Source organism: Camellia sinensis, chromosome 5 (assembly GCF_055761805.1).
Source record: "Camellia sinensis isolate YWXY chromosome 5, ASM5576180v1, whole genome shotgun sequence".
NCBI lineage: Eukaryota > Viridiplantae > Streptophyta > Magnoliopsida > Ericales > Theaceae > Camellia > Camellia sinensis.
Window position 1 is genome coordinate 216,942,431 of NC_138965.1, and position 21,547 is coordinate 216,963,977.

A 21,547-nucleotide genomic window follows, 5' to 3' on the forward strand; every position below is an offset into this window, starting at 1 on the left:
GGTTTTTTAAAATTTTAATTCATATACAATTTAACATTTTATTAAGTAATTTGTTAATTGTATGAATAAGAAAATAATAGTGTCATTATTTTTACGTTCAAATATATATTATAATTTTGTTTATTTGATGTATTTATACACTATTTGCATTGATTTTAATTATTCTAAAATTATTAGAAAAACAAGTAAGTGTTATTATGTTAAATTTATAGAATTTGTTGTAATTTTTTTTTTAAAAAAAAAATCTCTAGAATGGTCATTGTAATTAAAGTTAAAAATGTACAAGAAATAAATTTATTTTTTGTTAATCAAATTATTGATGGAAAAGTGTAACAAAATTAAACTTCATGTATCATTCTTATCCACATGATCATTTAACTTTTAGTTTTTTTCTAATACATAAAAAAAAATTTAGTTGAAAATATTGGGTCTTTGTATCACATCTTAAAATGATAAATACTAAATAGTGTCTTTGAACATTGGTTAATATTCAAATTAAGTAAAAAAGTTATTTGAAAATATATAAAAATGTTAAAAGGCTTTTGCTAACAAGTATTCTTAAGATATAAGAAAAAGAGAAAAAAAATTTAAGAAAAACTTATTTTGAAACTTGACTTTTAGGCTAAAAAATTTAATTAAAAAAAACTAAAAAATAAAAAAATAAAAAAAATGACAAATTAATTTTTTTTATATAATTAAAAAATGATTTTCAAATATATTAATTTTTATCCCCTCATTAAAAAGTTAATTTTTTTTTTTTAAAGTCACTATAAAAAAATTAAATTTTAAACTATAAAAAAAAGAAAGTAGTTGGGTGGCACGCGCTATGAGTTGGCGTGAGGGAAAGGGGTGCATCAAGAAACAAATTCAGGTAGCGAATTTTAGGCGCTCGTCGACGAACAAACGCCACGGAAGGTCAAACGGATGATTCAGCACTAACTCGGGTTCAGTTTCTCTCTTTTGTTTGTTTTTACTTTGCCCCTTTGTTTTTTCTTCATTTTCTTTTCCTTTTTTACCCCTGCCTTCGTTTTTGTTTTGTGTTTTGTGTTTACTTTGTTTTGTTAGCCTCTGTTTCGGAAGATGGTTGGGTTGGGTTCGATTTGGAGCTCTTTTGATTATAAAAAAGGTAAAATAAATTTTTTAATTTAATAAGATAAAATATCATATTTAATTTATAATTATTATATTTATTTTTATAAAAGTCAAAAAAAATTAAAAAGTCATTTTCAAAAGAGATTTTTTAACCCTAAACTAAAATAATCAAAAAGTTAAAAAGTCAACCCACTTCTCAAACAAACTCATAGTTTCCATAACCTCCTCTCTTCTGTCCAACATAAGAAAGGGTAATGTTAGAGATACTAAATTTTCTATTAAATAAATGATTAAATATCTCATATGGATGTAGGGTTATCCCATACTCATGTGAGATGTTTAATCATTCATTTGGCAGAAAATTTGAAACATGATAATATTTTTCAATTAGAAATTACCTTGTTCGACAAATGATATATTATAATTTATTCACAATGTTTTTGTATCTACGGTTATATATTTATTTAGCTCAAAGTACTGGTTAGACACATCGTAAATATAAATTTTTTAAAAAATAAGATAATTATTTGTTCAAAAAAAAAAAAAAAAATTCCAAACAAAGAATTGCTGGTGGTATCAAACTCTTATTTTGCATAAATTATGCTAACTATTTAAAAAAAAAAAATTTGTTATAAATTTTACAAATTTTAACATAATTATATCAATAATTTTTAGTATAATTAAAGCAATCAGAAGTCATGTAGATGTGAAGATATAAGAATAAATAAGGTAAAATATATATTTTTGCGTAAAGAGATTATAACATTTTTTTTTACTTTCATTATGATGATACAGTCCGTCCTAAGTGGATGGGTTGGGATGACCCAGGCTCTCCAGGTTCCGGTTCAGGGTGATGATCCCACCAAATGACCTGCAAGCAAGTCCAAAGGGGGACGGGGTAGTCCCCCAGTGAACCCTCCGGCGAGTGAATTAGTAGAGGAAGAAGGAAAATGTAGAGAGAGAGAGAAAAAGAGAGATAGAAAAGCCTAACCTTCCTCTTGTCTTTCATTCTTGCTTATATCCTTTGGTAATCATTTCACTGTCTCTCGTGACGTGCCTCCTTCCGCCGAAAGCCTGTGCCGTAGCTTACCTTGTTCAGGGTGAGCGGGCTCTGTTCCGACGGGGAGGTGTTGTGGTAATAAATGCTGTGATGGGATGCATTAATGGTGATGTGTTGTGGTAATAACTCTGCAGATCTTTGTCTGCTGACGTGGCCCGTGTTTCACCTGCCACGTGCCCGAATGCCATTGGCCCCCTGTGACTAGATGGCCTCCAGCTGTCCTAGGCTTTGCCAACCGGGTTATGCTATTGGTCCTAAGCGATGGGTTCGGGGTGGTTTGCTGTGGGCCGTATGCCTCGTGGGCCTGTCCATGTCAGTGTTGGCGCCGTCTGTGGGAACCATGTGGTTTATTCGTGCGCTAGTTGTGTTCGCTATCGCCGGAGCCCTCCATTCTCACTATCACCTTTTTCCTCTCACCCGTCCAGGTTTATGGTCACGACTAGGTCCATGGCCTCCCACCATAATGCCACCGATCATCAAACAGACCCTTCCCATCCAAACAACCCACCACAGTACATCATCGAACTTACCAACAGTATTAACCGCATGGCCGAGCAAAACCAGGCCCTGATCAATGCTTTGCTCCAAAGAAACCTCCCTGCTCCACCCCCAGACATTCCACCCAACCAAGAAAGAACCCCGAACCACACTGCTCCACCACCCTTTCCCCCCAACCCAGAAGGTTTACAACCCCCCCTCCTCCACATATGAGCCTACCACCTCCGTCTCCACGCCCGCCAGTCGTGCCACTACCCCCTGAGGGGGAAGCCAGCAGTGTCCAGCCCCCATTGACCGACCATGGCGACAACATTCCCCTCTGGGACGCGGAACTCCGAGCTATGAAACTCCAACTACAAGGGGTCATCCAGAACATCCAACACAAGCCCTCAGCCACCGCCCACTCGCCTTTTGTTGCCTTCATCCGCGACAAACCGTTGCCCGCCAAGTTCAAAATGCCTACCATTGACTCATTCGATGGCACGACAGACCCAGTCGACCATCTGGAAACCTACCGCACCCTCATGATCCTCCATGCTTTCCCTGACGAGATCATGTGTCGAGCCTTTCTAGTGACACTAAAGGGATCAGCTCGATTGTGGTTTAGCCAGTTACCGGCGGACTCCGTCTCCACCTTCCAACACCTCAGTGACTCTTTCCTAAGCCACTTTATCGGGGCCCAACGTCAGAGACGCCCAGCCACCCAACTCCTCAACATTCGTCAGACCGAGGGGGAGTCGCTCCGCAGCTTCATTACCCGCTTCAACACCGAGGCCCTTCAAGTAGCGGAGAATGACGACAAGGTCATCCTCACCGCCTTCATGGCCGGCCTGCGGTCGTCGGATTTCCTTTTCTCTCTCTCCAAAAACCCTCCAACCACCATGGCAGCCCTACTATCCAAAGCCCAGAAGTACATGAATGCTGAAGATTCCCTGGCCGCTCGACAAGAGCCCACCCCTAAAAATCCGACCCCTAGAGACAAGAGGAAAGATCCCGAACCCAGAGCCGCCCAGTATAATAGCCAAACACCCCACTATAATAACCGACCCCCCCGTGCCGACCGGACGACTCCGACCAGACCGCCCGGTCGGTTTGAGCGATACACACCTCTCAACTCTCCTATGGGGCACGTCCTCAATCAGATCCAACGGGACTACCCCCTCAAGTGGCCCCTACCTTCACGAAACCCTTCCACTCGAAAAGATCAGTCCAAATACTGCCGCTTCCACCAAGACCATGGTCATACCACCGACGAGTGTATTAACCTCAAAGATCAGATTGAGACCTTCATACGCTAGGGCCGCCTCAGCCGATTCACAGATAACCGCCCTCCACAGAGGCAAAGAACCGACCTCACCAGGAACAATCACCGACAAACACCACCCCGCAATCAAGGCCCACCTAACCAAGGCCACGATCGCCCACCACCACAGCCTCGGCCTCCTGGTAATCCCCCTCCACCAGTCGGAGAGATCCGAGTTATTTCAGGCGGCCTTGCTTGCGGGGGACCATCCCGCTCGGCTCAGACAAAGCAGTGGCGACGGTTGACCGACCTCCCAAACAGGCAAAACAATGGATCGAACCCATCACCTTCACCGACACCGACTGTGCAGGAGTCCGTTACCCACATGATGACCCCCTTGTCATTTCCGCCATCCTCTCAAACTACAAAGTCAGACGAGTCCTCGTAGACAACGGCAGCTCTTCAGACATTATCTTCCTCAATTGCTTCCGCCAGCTCAAGATTGGGGAAGAGAGTTTGTCTCCTCTCCAAACCCCTCTGGTCGGCTTTACCGGCGACCGTGTGACCTCCATTGGCTCCATCGATCTACCTATCACCATTGGCGAGCACCCGCGGCAGACCACTAAGTTGCTCACCTTCCTTGTGGTCGACTGCCCCTCTGCTTACAATATCATCCTTGGCCGCACAGCCCTCAACGCCTTCCAAGCCATCACATCTACATATCATTTTGCCATCAAATTTCCTACCGATCTCGGTGTCGGAACTGTCAAAGGAGAGCAGACCGTGGCCAGGGAGTGTTATGTCGCCTCACTCAAGGAAGTCAAGCTAAAAGAGGCCATGATCATCGAAGGGCTTGACGTCCGAGACGAGGACGAGCTGGTCAGAGGTGAACCTGTAGAAGAACTTGTTGAAGTTAACATTGATCCCACCAACCCAACCAAAACCGCCAAGATTGGCAGCTAATTACCTTCCTAAGTCAAGGCCGACCTTACTGCCCTCCTGACCGAGCACAGAGATGTATTCGCCTGGACCCATTCTGACATGCCAGGCATCGACCCCTCCCTCATAACCCATCGCCTCAGCATCGAACCCCACTTTCGACCCCACCGCCAGAAGCAACCCATTTTCCATCCGGAGCGCAACACCCTTATAGCCGCCGAAGTTAACAAACTCCTTGAGGCCCAATTCATCAAAAATGTGGACTATCCTAGGTAGCTATCCAACGTGGTCCTCGTCCGCAAACACAATGGTAAATGGCGGCTCTGTGTCGACTACTCTGACCTAAGCCGAGCTTGTCCCAAAGACAGCTACCCCCTTCTCCGTATAGATCTGCTGGTCGACGCCACGGCCAGTCATCAAATGCTCAGCTTCATGGATGCCTTCTCTGGGTACAACCAAATCCTGATGCACACATCCGACCAGGAACACACATCATTTATTACCGACCGAGGTACCTACCACTACTGTGTAAGAATGCTGGGGCCACTTATCAGCGGCTGGTTAACGCCGTTTTCAATCACCAAATAGGTCGGAATATGGAAGTCTACGTCGACGACATGCTAGTCAAAAGCAAATACTCCTCCGATCACCTTACTGACTTACGTGAGACCTTCGCCACCTTGCGCAAATACCAGATGAAGCTCAACCCAGAGAAGTGCGCCTTCGGCATAGGGTCTGGCAAATTTTTGGGCTTTATGGTCAGTCAGCGCGGCATCGAAGCTAACCCTGAGAAGATCAAGGCCTTGGTTGAGATGCAGTCGCCTAGGACGGTCAAAGAGGTTCAGAGACTCACCGGCTGAGTGGCGGCCCTCAACCGTTTCATCTCCCGTGAGACAGATAAGTGCTTGCCCTTCTTCAAAGTTCTTCGGCAAACTTTTGAATGGACAACTAAATCCGAAGAGGCCTTCCAACAGTTAAAGCAATGCATGGCCAACCCCCCCTTCTCTCCCAAGCAATCACGGGCGAACCACTCTTCCTCTACCTAGCAGTATCGAGAACCACAGTAAGTGCAGCTCTCCTCAGAGAAGATGGCTCAATCCAACGGCCGGTCTATTACATCAGTCGGGCCCTCAGGGGCGCGGAGCAGAACTACCCCCTGCTGGAAAAACTGTCCCTGGCCTTGGTCATTGCCTCCAGACGACTCTGCCCATACTTCCAAGCCCACTCCGTAGTGGTCCTCACCGACCAGCCCCTGAAGAAGGTCATGCAGCAACCAGAACTCTCAGGAAGACTGATGCAGTGGTCCGTAGAACTCAGCCAGTTCGACATCTCTTACCGCCCCCGGACAGCAATCAAGGGGCAGGCTGTAGCTGATTTCATCATGGAGTTCACCAAGCCGACCCCGACCACCACACCCCCGCCCCTCCCAACTCCAACAGAGCCAGAAGATCCCCATTCTTGGACTCTTAATGTCGACGGTTCGTCCCGAAGAGAAGGAAGGGGTGCCGGCCTCATCCTCACCTCCCCTGAGGGCGGCTACTTCAAATGTGCCCTCCGTTTCTTATTTGAAGCAAGCAACAATGAAGCCGAGTACGAGGCATTAATAGCAGGACTCCACCTTGCCAAGGACATAGGGGTCAGCCACCTCCGAGTATTTAGCGACTCCCAACTCGTCGTCGGTCAGATGACGGGGGACTTTGATGCCAGAGACGACACGATGCGAGCTTACAGAGACCTGGCACTCCCCCTTGCTCGCCTCTTCGATACCTTCCACATCAGGCACATTCCTCGGGCGAAAAACTCCAAAGCAGATGAGATGGCTCAGTTGGCCTCTGCTGACCATCCTACTCTCAGCCATGATGTCCGCGTCGAATATCTATACCACCCGGCCGTTTCACCCGATCTGCAAGCTGTACAATACATCCAAAATGAACCCATCCCTTGGGCATCGGACATTCTCCTATTCTTGACCACAGGAGCACTTCCAGATGACTAACAGCAGGCTGCCAAAGTCCGATCCCGAGCGTCCAATTACGTCATCGTCGACGGTATATTGTACAAGCGCGGTTTCTCCCGGCCATATCTACGGTGCCTCAATCCAGAGCAAGCAACTTATGTAATGCAGGAGATCCATGAGGGAATTTGTGGTAATCACTCAGGTGGCAGGTCCCTTGCCCAGAAGATACTCCGCAACAGGTACTTTTGGCCAACTCTCAACCAGGATGCGACCGATTTCGTGCTCAGATGCGATAAATGTCAACGCTTCGCCAACATCCCTCATGCTCCTCCTACAGAGTTAATCACACTTTGCAACCCTTATCCGTTTGCCAAGTGGGGGATCGACCTGGTTGGTCCGCTTCCCACCGGTCGAGGTCAGACCAAGTTCGCGATTGTTGCCATTGATTACTTCACCAAGTGGGTCGAGGCTGAACCCCTTGCCACAATCACCGAGCGAAACACCACCAGGTTTATCTGGCAATCGATCATTTGCCGGTTTGGCATCCCTTAAGCCATCATCTCTGACAATGGCAAACAATTCGATAACGCGAAGTACAGAAAATTTTGTGCAGATCTCCAGATTCAACCGTGCTTCTCCTCCCCCGGTCACCCCCAAGAAAACGACCAAGTTGAGGTCACCAACCGTTCCCTTCTGAAAATCATCAAAACCAAGCTCGAAGCTGCTAAAGGCCTTTGGGCTGAGGAACTACCAAATGTACTCTGGGCCTACCGAACCACTGCTCGCACTCCCACCGCTGAGACCCCTTTTCGCTTAACATATGGCGCTGAGGCAGTTATTCCGGTAGAAGTCGGTTTGCCCACTCCCAAGGTTTTACATCCGGATCTGGCCGCAGCCGAAGAACTTCATCGAACAGACTTGGACCTTGTCGAAGAACTCAGAGAGACCGCTGCTGTCAGATTGGCTTCGTACCAGCAGAAAATGAGAACACACTACAACCGCCGAGTTCGACCACGAGAATTCTCCGTAGGGGACCTTGTCTTACGAGAAGTGACTCCTGCCACAAAGAATCCAACCGAGGGCAAACTGGTAGCCAAATGGGAGGGGCCCTACGTTGTCAAAGCCCGACCACGACCAGGCACTTACCGACTTCAAGACATAGAAGGCCGAGACCTGCCTCATCCCTGGAATGCGGAACATTTGAAGCGTTACTATCAATAAATTCGTACTTTTGTATTGTCAATATTGTTGTATTCCCTTTCTATACATAATGCAAACCCCGACTGGTGACTTAGACTTTCATAACTCAACTGTCTCTATGTCGTTCCTACAACTTTTTCATTTGCAGCATTCAAAGCCTCGGCCAGACCGAGCACTTCAAAAGCCTCAGCCACACTGAGCACCTCAAAAGCCTCGGCCAGACCGAGCACTTCAAAGCCTCGGCCAGACCGAGCACTTCAAAGGCCTCGGCCAGACCGAGCACTTCAAAGCCTCAGCCAGACTGAGCACTTCGAAAGCCTTGGCCAGACCGAGCACTTCAAAAGCCTCAGCCAGACTGAGCACTTCAAAGCTTCGGCCAGACCGAGCACTTCGAAGCCTCGGCCAGACCGAGCACTTCAAAGCCTCGGCCAGACCGAGCACTTCAAAAGCCTCGACCAGACCGAGCACTTCAAAGCCTCAGCCAGACTGAGCACTTCAAAGGCCTCGGCCAGACCGAGCACTTCAAAGCCTCAGCCAGACTGAGCACTTCGAAAGCCTCGACCAGACCGAGCACTTCAAAAGCCTCAGCCAGACTGAGCACTTCAAAGCTTCGGCCAGACCGAGCACTTCGAAGCCTCGGCCAGACCGAGCACTTCAAAAGCCTCAGCCAGACTGAGCACTTCAAAGCTTCGGCCAGACCGAGCACTTCGAAGCCTCGGCCAGACCGAGCACTTCAAAAACCTCGGCCAGACCGAGCACTTCAAAGTCTCGGCCAGACCGAGCACTTCAAAAGCCTCAACCAGACCGAGCACTTCAAAGCCTCAGCCAGACTGAGCACTTCAAAGGCCTCAGCCAGACTGAGCACTTCAAAACCTCAGCCAGACTGAACACTTCAACAACCTCAGCCAGGCTAAGCACTCCAAAGCCAAGCAGAATCACATTTTTAACACTTAGTCACATTCTGAAGCTTCTTCACAGCTCCAGGACCACGTTTTTACCTAGATAAATTCCCCACATACTCACCTATTTCATTCACTGATCAGATTATTTGCTAACTGTTTAGTTACAATTTGTAACCTGCCTCTTGCCCTCATCCGCGGATTCTTCATCCGTGCTTAAATATTATGTTCTCCAATTCCCTACTCCAATTTTTCAATTATCCGTTCAATTTTCATACAACTCTAATCACACTCCGCAGGGAGGAACTTTTAACTTTTACTTTACACGATATTTTTATTGACCCAATTTTTATGATCAGTTTTTATAGCAACACTTCATTCATTTTTGGCAACATCAGCAAAATAAACAAGATAAACAAAATTCAACTGACAACATAAACAAAATAACCTTTATACACAAATTCATTACAATTAAATTCTTCATACATTCATCCATCCACTTATTCCTTTACAATGTGTTCACAAGTTCATTACAAAAAAAAAAAAAAACAAAACACAGAGCACGCCCACCTCTTCTCCTCCTTGGCTACTCCTCCTCGCTAGACGCCATATCTTCTTCTTCAACGCCTTCGTCCAGGGGGGTCTGGGCCACATCATCTTCACCTATTGTTACACTACTAAGGTCCAAGTGTGGGAACAGCTCTTCAGCTCTGCGCTTGAACATCTTCCAACCGCTGTCCCAGAACTCGGCCATTTCGTGCTTGTAGAAGTCTGACTGCTGGAAGCTTTCAACCACGTCTGCCTCTGTCCTACCTCCAGCAGTCTTCCTTGATGGGCCCACCCCCCAGACTCTTGCCCAGCCAGACTCCTGGCGACAGCGGCGTCTACCACCATCTGAAATTCGGGGGACCCTTTATATCGCTCCACTGCTGCGACGCACAGATCAGGGTAGGCCGCCTTTTCAGACGCCGCCTTCGCCCTCTCCTCGTCCAGCTCTCTTTGCAGGGCCCCCCTTTCAGCAGCCGCCGTCGCCCTCTCCTCTTCCACCCCCTTCTTCAGACTCTCCAGCTCCGCCACCGCCTTCGCCTTCTCTACCTCCCACTCCCTCAGAAGCCTCCCCTTCTCCTCCTCTGCTCTGGCGCGTTCCTCCTCCAACTTCTTCAACAGATCTCCAATTCTAGAATCCGCTTCATCCTTTTGCCTGACCAGCTCTTCATTGCGGGTCATGGCCTCCTCATGCCGCTCGACTGCCACGGTACAGGCCCTTTCAGACTCTTCCAACTTTTTCTGTTCACCAGCCAGTTGGAACTCGAGCGACACGACCCTACGGCGTGTGTCCTCCAGCTCTGACTTGACTGCTGGCAGCTCGGCATAGGCAGTTTTCCATTCGGCACTGTCCTTCTTCAATTTGGCCAGCTGGCCCCTGGCCTCCTCAGCCTTCAACTTGGCAGCCCCTGTCTTCCTAAGGAGGGCCCCTGCCAAGGTAGTTACCTCCATTTGGGCGGAGCATAACCCCCTTCAGCAGGTCAGCCTCATTATACCCTGATGCCGCGCGCAGAGCCGTCTCCTCCACAATCTTCACCAGGCGGTCTGCCCCCGCCCTGGCTGGGCCTTCTTCTCCCTCCAACCTTCCAGCTACCGCGCGCGCGTGATAGATCGCCGTAGCCAGACGAACCCCTCCTTCCTGGGGGTCAGGCCTCTTCTGGACTTGTTCCCTTCCGCTCGGCACTGCCTCAGTCGGCCCAGCCTCCACTTGTACTGATGGAGCAATCTCCACAACCTCCACCGTCGGGATGATCTCCACCACCTCTGGGGCGTCCTTGGCCACAGGGACCTCTACCTCAGTTGGGGCCACCTTAGCCCTCTTGGCCCCAGACGCGTCTGCGGTTTCCTCTGGGGCACTCCTCTTTTTCTTCTTCTTTTTTAGAGCCTTCACCTCCTTTCTAGCCTGTTCCTTTACAGGGTCTACAGGCGGCGGCCGCGGCTCAAAACTGCTTAAGTCTTTTTCCCCCAACGGCCTTGGGCGCGGTCGGATCCTCTCCCGCGCGATTGGTTGAGGTGAACGGTCCCTTTGCGCCTCCGTGAACTTCGCGGCCTTGGCCAGAACGGCCCGATCCTCTATCTCCTGAGCTTTTCTCCTCGCCTCCAATTCTGCCCAACCGAGGTCTCCGCCTTTCGGCTGCGGTCCCAGCCCCGCCTCAAACAGTGCAGACGGTTGGACAAGCTCGTCCCATCTGGCCTTCTCTCTCTCTCTCTCCACTCCTTCACCCTCTTCACCCTCTCTTCCGCCATCGCCCCCAGTCTCGACTCCATCAACCTGGTTGGCACCTTCCAGATAGTGCGCACCCCCATCCCCCCATTAACAGACACGTAAAACCACCGTGGCCACCACCCCTTGATCGACGTAGGCAGCCCCGACACCAATCCCCTCCCCATCACCGCCTGTAGGGTGACCCAAGTTTCTTGCTGCCCCGACGCCTTGTAACACGAAAAGAACTCGTCTATCGTCATGGCCTCCCCCCCATTCGCCTTAGGCCACGCATTCGCACAGGCCAGCAGAATCTTCCATGCATTGGGCATCAATTGCCTCGGCGCTACCTCCAGGCGATTCAGCACGTCAACCACCACTTGAGGCAGTGGCAACCTCAGCCCCCCTTTTAGCACCTCCTCGTACAGGGAAAACTCCCCTGGCCTCGCAGTAGACGTCCTTTCCCTTGATGTTGGCAGCAGTAACTCTGCCTCCGCCGGAATCTGGTACCGTTCCCTAATCACCTCCAAATCCGCCGCCGTGAGTGTGGATTTGTCCGCCTTAGTGTGCCATTGCTCTGGCTCCACCTGGCTTAGTGGCTTTGGGGCCAATATCAGGGTCGACGCCTGCGATTCTCCCACCGTCTCCCCCACCCTCGCCCCCACCATCCGTGCCTCCGTCCTGTATTGCGCTGCCAACTCCTCCGCATCATCATCCCCCAACGGGTCCACCCTCACATTGACTTCTTCTTCTTGTGCCATTTCTAGGGTTTGCTTACAAATCACTTCTGACGCCGGCGCAAGGAAGTTGAGAGAATGCTACACAGGTATGTCGCACGCAGTGAAGGAATTAACACTTTGATATTTTGAGTTTTTATCAAACGGTAGGTGAAACGCATTATACCCAACACCCACGGTTCACCCGTATTCCATGGATCCACATTTAATTTTCACCCGTTTTAAAACCTTTCAAATCAGCGGCCAAAACCGCCTTCTCAAAACCCCCATCATGACCTATCGTTTCATTTCTGCTCCAACGCTTCACTTCCCCCACGATATTACCACGTGTATGGCCACGATACACTGTCCCCTCCCCTCCCCTGTCCTTTCCATTTCAAATCATCACATGGCCCCACCCTACCGCCTCCCTTTTTGAGCCCCGCGCCGTCCTGGTCGGCACGCCTCACGGTCGACCCCTCTCACTCGGCCCCCTCGCGGTCGGCACGCCTCGCGGCTGACCCTTCCCGCTCGGCCACCCTCGCGGTCGGTACGCCTCGCGGCCGACCCCTCCCGCTCGGCCACCCTCGCGGTCGGCACGCCTCGCGGCCGACCTCTCCCGCTCGGCTACCCTCGCGGTCGGCACGCCTCGCGGCCGACCCCTCCCGCTCGGCCCCCTCGCGGTCGGCACGCCTCTCGGTCGACCCCTCCCGCTCGGCCACCCACGCGGTCGGCACGCCTCGCGGCCAACCCCTCCCGCTCGGCCACCCTCGCGGTCGGCACGCCTCGCGGCCGACCCTTCCCGCTCGGCCACCCTCACGGTCAGCTTCTCCCGATTCAGTCACCCTGGCGATCGACACGGCTTCCCGTAGACCTCTCCACTCGGTTCGACCTTCCCTTCCTTACTACTATTCCCTTCGTTGGACTAAAGCTGCACTCGGAAATGGGGGACTACTGACATGGACAGGCCCACGAGGCATACAGCCCACAACAAACCACCCCGAACCCATCGCTTAGGACCAATAGCATAACCCGATTGGCAAAGCCCAGGGCAGCTGGAGGCCATCTAGTCACGGGGGGGCCAATGGCATTCGGGCACGTGGCAGGTGGAACACGGGCCACGTCAGCAGACAAAGATCTGTAGAGTTATTACCATAACACATCACCATTAATGCATCCCATCACAGCATTTATTACGACAACACCTCCCCGTCGGAACAAAGCCCGCTCACCCTGAACAAGGTAAGCTACGGCACAGGCTTTCGGCGGAAGGAGGCACGTCACGAGAGACAGTGAAATGATTACCAAAGGATATAAGCAAGAATGAAAGACAAGAGGAAGGTTAGGCTTTTCTATCTCTCTTTTTTTCTCTCTCTCTCTACATTTTCCTTCTTCCTCTACTAATTCACTCGCCGGAGGGTTCACTGGGGGACTACCCCGTCCCCCTTTGGACTTGCTTGCAGGTCATTTGGTGGGATCATCACCCTGAACCGGAACCTGGAAAGCCTGGGCCATCCCAACCCATCCACCTAGGACGGACTGTATCATCACATTATATGACTAATAAATTGTTAATGAAAAATAAGTTAAATTTTAAGTGAATTAAAGATTAAGAAAATACAATATAATTATGTTAAATTTAAAATACTCGTGTTTTTTTCAAATATCAAATGAAATTAGTGCAATTTACCTTTTACTTTACTCAAAAAATTATTATATGAGATTTACTCTAATTGTGAATTTTATCAACCAAAAAATCTGATCGACATATAAATGCATTTGTTTGGACGGACTGGATAAGGGGGGATTGTAATCCATCGAACTATTAGTCCTGAGATACATTGTCCCGCGACTATTTGATTTGACTAAATTTATATCCTATGTTCGTTTAGTCATGTGATTAGATGTCTGAATTGGACTATTTTTAATTATCCAATGTTTGTTTGGGATATTATGAATAAGGATAAATGCTCAAATGACTATTTTATCCTTTTCCATTATTTACTAAGTAATAACAATATTAAACATAGCTTTAATATTTTAATTATTTTTAACTAGATTAAATAAAAATTTGTTTTATTTTATTTTTTGCACAATATTTTAATTATTTTAATTTATTATTTTCAATTAAATTAAATTTATAATTTATATTTATTTATTTAATATATAATTTTAAATTAACGACAATAAAAAATAATTTTATTTAATATATAAATTTAATTTTCAACAGCACTAAAAAAATTTAATTTATAAGGTCATAATTTATAATTTATTATTTTTAAATAAATTTAATTTATAATTTATATTTTTTATTTAATATACAATTTTAAATTAACAACACTAAAAAAATAATTTAATTTAATATGTAAATTTAATTTTTTAACAACACTAAAAAAATTTAATTTATAAGGCCATAATTTATAATTTATTGTTTTTAATTAAATTAAATTTATAATTTATATTTTTTATTTAATATATAATTTTAAATTAACAACACTAAAAAAATAATTTAATTTAATATGTAAATTTAATTTTTTAACATTAAAAATGTTCAAAAGACTATTTTATCATTTTCTAATTGTTTGCTAAGTAATAGCATGGAGGGTAAAATGGAAATTTCACAAAATAATCCTATAGGATACCAATCTCATAGTTTTTATCTCACCCTCCCCCATGGGATAGGATAGTCCCATATTTGTGGGACTAATAGCCCGGGAAGACTATTAGTCCAGAGTAAAAAAAATAAAATAAACAATGAACTATTAGTTCGGTGGGACTAATAGTCCAATCCCATCTCTTAATCTTTCAAAACAAACACACCCTTATTATAATGGAAGGGTTATTTTTATTCTTTTGCATGCAAATATTTTTTAATAATTAGAAAATAAATGTATAATTACAGATAGAGAGTTAATTAGTATTGGCAAAAATACAGACAAATACTGGAAAGATCTAGTGAAAGGGCTTGGATAAGTTTGGGAAATGACGTGGAGGATTTCAAAGGAGTGATGTCTAACTACTAATGTCCATCTAGGTGAATTCTACTAACATATAACTCGGAAAATGGGGAAGACATCCAGCACTCCCAGTGGGTACTGATTGATTGATTGATTTATTTATTTATTTATTTATTTCACATGTATGTGGGAGTGATGGGGGTCACCCTTTACTGGGGTCTGCAGCAGTGCTCCATATAACTCTTTGGTTTCTGCCTCTAGCTTTCTCTCCTAGGGTTGTTATTTGGGGATGTTGTTTTTGTTTTTTTGGGGAGGGGGGCCTCCGGCCTCTCTCCGGCCGCCTCTCTCCTCTTTCCCTTTTTTTCTTTTACTTTTCTGCAAAATAACTCTTAGGAGATTTCTTCCCACTCTCTCCCTCCTTGTGAGGTGCTGCTTCCCTTAGGGTGAAAATTTCTTTGCGTTTTCTCCTCCTCCACCTCCCAACCGGAGCTCGATCTGCCACTTCTCTACTGCCTATCACTGTTTCGTGCTGCCACAACCACGACACCAATGGATCTGTCTGTTGGAAATGGTTATAAAATTCTGAATAAAACCAGAATTTTTTCCTAAGTTCGGTCTATTTTTTAGGCGGGCCCCGTGCGTCAATTTTTACAAGTCAAAGTGGTAACGCGTTCTATGCCGCGTTGTGATTCACGTGGTATATTTGGTTGCTCAAAACCATTACCGAGTGAATGGGAAATTGAAGCCAAAGTGTGCTCCATGGAAATGGAGTTTTGGTGGAAATTCCTTATGCTGTGTTTGGTTGAGGGATTTGGGAAGGGATTTGGAAAGGGAAATGGAAATGGTAGGTGAAATGTAAATAAATTATGCCTATATTTCACATAGTTTCACACACCTTTTCCCTTTTTCTTTTCAAATCCCTTCCCAAATCCCCCAACCAAACACAACATTAAGGTTGTTAAATGGCTTGTCCCACATTGATTTGGTGGGAGGTTTTGAATGGATTTATAAGGCTTGGGTTTGGTACTTGGAGTGTGCCCCAAGGGGTACCCAAGTGTTTTAGAGGGAGAGGTTATGGGCAAAATGAGCTAGACCCATTGGACCCAAAAATCACCACACACGCGCGCGCGCCGCCGCCACCGTCCGGTAGGGCGGGCTGGGCTTGGGCGCGGGTGCGTGTTGTGAGGTTGGCTTGGGCTTGTTCGGCCCAATACTAATCTTTTTGGGCCGAAAACATTTGAATTTAATTTTATTTTTTGGTAAAATAAAATCCATAATTCAAAATTAAACTGGTTTGGTTTTACGGTACATCCAAACAGGGCTCTTCCCGAAATAAACCAGTCTGGTATTATTGCACACCCAAATAGGGCCCTTCCCGTTTTTTTATCTGTTTGGAATATAACCCAACAGATTCAAATATGTTTGAATTCAAAACCAATAGGTTTCATACCTGTTCAATTCAAAACCAATAGCCACCTTTACATCTATAAATAGACTAGCCTCCCATTTGGATTGAACTTCAATTTTCGTACTCCATCCTCTGATATAAATCTCTGCATTTTGCTGCATTTATTTTCTGAAAGAAAGAGTGTGAACACTTAGTGTGTTCGTAAGGCAAACAATTTGTAGTGCTGCTATTGTTTGTAGTAGATCATTTCATCCTAGAAGATAGACGTCCAATTTCTGAAAGCACCATGGAGAGGACGAATCTGTCTTAAGGACACAGTGTCAAACACTGGACTTGATCAAATTATAATTCGAAGAAATTAAATCAAGTAAGTTATTTAATTTATTTTCAGTGTTATTATTATTTATTTAAATCAGATTTAATTTTGTTTTTGTAACAAAATAAAATCTGTTTTTATTTATTAATTTTTATTTTGAGTTTGATTTTTGTAATCAAACAAATTCTCTCATTTCCTTTATTTCTTTTATATTTAGTTTGTTGTTAAGTACACAAATTGAATTAATTAATTACAGTGAAGATTGTCCAACACTGTCACCCATCGCCTTTTCTCGCCGCTGACACCACCACCACCACGCCGTGACCATCCTTCCACTCGATCTGATTCCTCCCCATTAGCTTTGGTTTTCTTTTTGAGTTTTTTTTTTCTATTTTTTTTTCTGTATTTTTGTTTGTTTGGGCTCAATGGGTGTGATCTGTTAGCTTACCCTCTCTGGAGTGAAGCTTTTGTGGTATCTCTGACTAGCCCTAGTGCTGATCTCTTATGATCGCTTCTGCTTTGCAGTACGAGTTAGGATCATGTATGATCATGTCTTTGATACTATTTTAGCTTTGCTTATGTGTTTATTTGTTCATTTTTCCCTTGATTAGGGTATGCTCTACTTGTAAGCATGGACTATTTTGTAAGTTCCGTTTTGGCTCATCATTAATGGATTTCTCTCCCATTCAAAAAATCTAAGTGAATTCTACAACCCTTCAGAGTTGAGTTTTTTATTTTTTATTTTATTATTATTACAGGATTAATATATATATATATATATATATATATGTTTTATATTAAGTGTGGCTCACCAAATATACAAGTCTCATTGCATTGTAAGGGCCCGTTTGTTTTCAGAGGTAGAATGGAAGAAATTCATAGTGAGGGGATTAATAATAAGCGGATTGTTAGTGAGGGGATTGATAGTGAGGGGATTAAGTAAAATTGTGTTTGCTTTGGTGATAGTTGTTAGTGTAGGAATTGTTAAATTATTTTTATATAAAAAAATATAAAAATTTAAACATGAATATTTAAAAAAAATTCCAATATAAAAAAAACAAAAAATTTTCTAATCCCCTCACTATTTTTCTAATATCACCTCCACCTCTACCTTCTCTATCCCAATCCCCCTTCTAATCTCCATCTATATTCCCTCCTCCATCCTAATCCATTCCTCAACTCTACAAACAAACATAACACTAACCCCACCTCCATCCTAATCTCTTCCCATCCATTACACCCCAAAACAAACTAGGCCTAAGACAATTATATATCCGATTCTGTTATAGATTTTGTTTTAGTTTTAATTTTAATTTTAATTTTAATTTTAATTTTAATTTTTTTAAATAAAAAAATTATATTATTTGAAGATTTTAGCCATATGATTTTTACATTAAAGATTTGACAATAAGAATATTTACAAAAATGTTCAAAAGAAAATTTAAGGCTCTGTTTGGTGGAACTTTCAAAATATAATTCTACACTCACTCTTGAGTGTGGTATTTATTTAGCGATTTCAAAAATTAATTATACACTAACTTTTGAAAACTCTTTGAAAGGCGGGAAGATTTGGACTAACCGGTCGTCTTCCTGGACGTCTGGCCAGTTGACCAAGGCAGTGCTATTTTTTTTTTTTTTTTTTATAACAATTGGCACTTGATATTTTTTATATTTTAAATAAAAAAAATTTATGAGCTTTGAATAGAATTTTGAGTTGTGTATTTGGTTATAAGTTGTAAATTTTTGTATCAAATATCACATGTCACATAAAAAATTTACCACTCAATTCAAAACTCTTTTCAAAACTCATTTACCAAACAAATTTTTCACACTCAAATCATAATTCTAAAACTGACAAACTCAAAATACAATTTTATTCTCAAATCATATTTAAAAAATTCTATCCAACGTTACTAAAGAAATCTGAAAGTTTAAATAGCATTTGGTATCATTTATAACTTTTTACAAAAAAACCAAACTATATTGCAAAATATATATCTAGAACACAATAATCAGTGTATTTGGTTTGAGTTTTCTGAATTAAGTTTTTAGAAAATTGAGTTATTTATTTATTTATTTATTTTTAGTGAATATTTTTAAAATTTTAAGCATTTTTCAAAACTTTTTTAGATGCATCTTACTTAGATGGATCTAAAAAGTAAAATATATGTGAAAAAATATTTTAAAAAATTAATAAATATACAAAAATATGAAAGTATATTGAATTTTCGTATTTTTTTTGTATTTTTTGTATTTAGTGAATTTTTTAAAGATTTTTTTTTTCACAAATATTATACTTTTAAAGTGTATTTCTGTTAGATGTGTCTAAAAATTTAAAAAATTGCTCAAAATATTAAAAAAATTCAATTAAAACAAAAAAAATATGGAAAACAAGAAAGTATAATTTTTTAAAAAGTGTTTTTAGAAAACCCAAACCAAGTAAAGTGAATGCTTTTGAAACAAATAAAAACAAAAGTATAAGAAACAAGTATGGGCTGCTGTGACCGGTTATGGCAACGCCGAGTGCCTGTTGAACTTGGGTGTGACTGTTGTGACGAAGCTGTGGAGACTTTAGTGCACTGTGTTAAGGAATGTGACGTGGCGCAACAAGTATGGGCTGCTAGTTCTTTGGCTTTCGTTACAGGTATTGGGGTGGGGTATGATTTTTATCATTGGGTAGGTGAGATTGAGAAACAAGTTGATGAGGTAGGCTTGGGGTTGTTCTTTGCACTGTGTTGGGGCTTGTGGTCTGCTCGAAACCAAGCTATATTTAATAATGTTAAGCGGGTTGTGACGGTGATTGTGCAGAGAGTGTGTGCTTATTTACAAGACTTCTGTCAAGTCAAAGCCCAAGTTTAAGGATTGAGGGTCTGTCCTAGTCCATCGAGATGGAGGCCACCTCCAGTGGGTGTGTTCAAGATTAATTTCGACGCGGCGACTTTTGGTGCTTTGGAGGCCATTGGGGTGGGTGTGATTGTTCGGGAGGCACATGGTAAAGTTCTTGCAGCCATGTCGGAACGACTTCTACATTGGGTTGATGCGGATTGTGCTGAAGCTTTAGCAGCGGCAAGTGTGATTGCGTTTGGAGCAGAACTGGGTCTGCGTCATATTCACTTAGAGGGGGACTCTTTATCCATTATTAAAGCTTTCCACTGTGAGGATCAAGTGCTCTCCTCGTTTGGCCATATTCTCCAAGGTGTTGTGTGTACAAGCCGCTGCTTTACTAGTTTTTGCTGCTCGCATGTGTTGCGCAATGGAAATAAGGCTGCTCATGGACTAGCTCGTATGGCGGGTCACACTACAAAAAAAGTCACTTTTAGCTACTAAAATATTGGTCGCCAATTGTCTGTTTTTTGGTCGCCAAAGCCATTCTGCGACAAAAAATTTTGGTCACTACATTTGTCGTCAAAAACCTGTCGGGGAAGGTTTTGCCGACTAAAAAGCCTTTCGTCGACAAAAAGCTACTCTTTAGCGACCAAAATTTTGGTCGCCAATAATCAATTATATTTCCTTAAAATCATACATTCACCGACCAATGTTTTAGTCGCCAATAGTCAAGGAATCACCGACCAAAATCTTTAGTCACCAAAAGCTATCAAACGGCGACCAACATTTTTAGTTGCCAAAAGCTTCATCCGTGAAAAAAAATAATTCATTGTTAAGCTTTGCATCCGCTCTTATGAAGACTCGAACCACTGACCTCCCACAATATAAGCCTTATGCACCACACACTTTCCACTACGCCAACGTAACACCACATGATTATATATGTAATATATATTATTTATATATATGTAATATACATAATTATTTTTGTGTGAGTGATTTTTCGATCACACTGCCCAACTTAGTACTCAGCTGGAGAACACTGGCAGAATAGATGACACCTGGCTGACCTGCAACAGAAAGAGAAGATTCCGGCGGTGGTTTGTCCACCCGGGGGTACTCCCACGATCAAGTCAGTATATCTCTCAAAGATAATCAAGAGTGCAAGACTCACTGTAATGAATATAAATTGCGTACCTTAGACCCACGGGGGTGCCTCTCTTTTATAGCTAACTCAATCCTTGTCCCAACGGAAGCGTAGCTCTAATAGACTTAGGATTACTATCAATCTTGGACTCCCAATAGGATTGGGATAAACTCCCTAAGAGTCTTATCCTTTCCCAACTGTAGTCTTTCCCTTTTCTAGGACTCTTGTGCCTTATCCACTTATCTCGGATTCCGATATCTTCGGAGGTAACTTCGGCCTCACCGAGATAACCTCAGCGTCATGACCATGACACGTGGGACCTCGGCTGACACGTCGGCGTCACCTTAGCCACGTGTTGGTACTCAGATAATATATCCCCACAATTGCCCCCCTAGGTTCTATTACCTCGGCATTCTGAGGTGATGGAACCTATATCATTCATTTCTTCTAGTACGTCGGTTTACAGTATCTCAGCCGAGATCATTATGTTGGCCGACATGTCTTTGTTAAAGAACAAGAATTTCAAGAACCCTTTCACGCGTATGAGCTGTCATACAATAATTCAACCGTTTACGACACGCGTCTTTCCTATATTGGATCGTACCTGCGACGCGCCTAAAAACAGTGTCGTGCCTGCGTGCGCCGTCTGACAAAGCCGTCTTCCTAGGCACATTGATGTCCTTTTTGCCGCCGTTTTCAATTTTTAACAAAATTTGTTTCCGTTTTTTGCTCTTTCACTTTTCATTGTCTCTGTTGCTCTCTCTCTCTCTTTAGCTTTTCTCTCCAAATCCTCCCTTGTTCAAGCTATCCTTGCTCTGCAACTCGTTCCATTCATCCCTTCTGGCGGATTTTCCATTGTTCCGTTGCTTTCACGACCGTCACCTGATCTCGGCGATCCTCACACCGGCTTCCTTTCTCTGGTAAGTCACCATTCCTTCTGGTTTTTCAGTTCTTGTTGTGTTTCATGAAATTCTATTTTATCATTTAGTCGTCATTGCTGTTTTACTTGAATATTTGATTTGCGAATCATGTATCTGAACA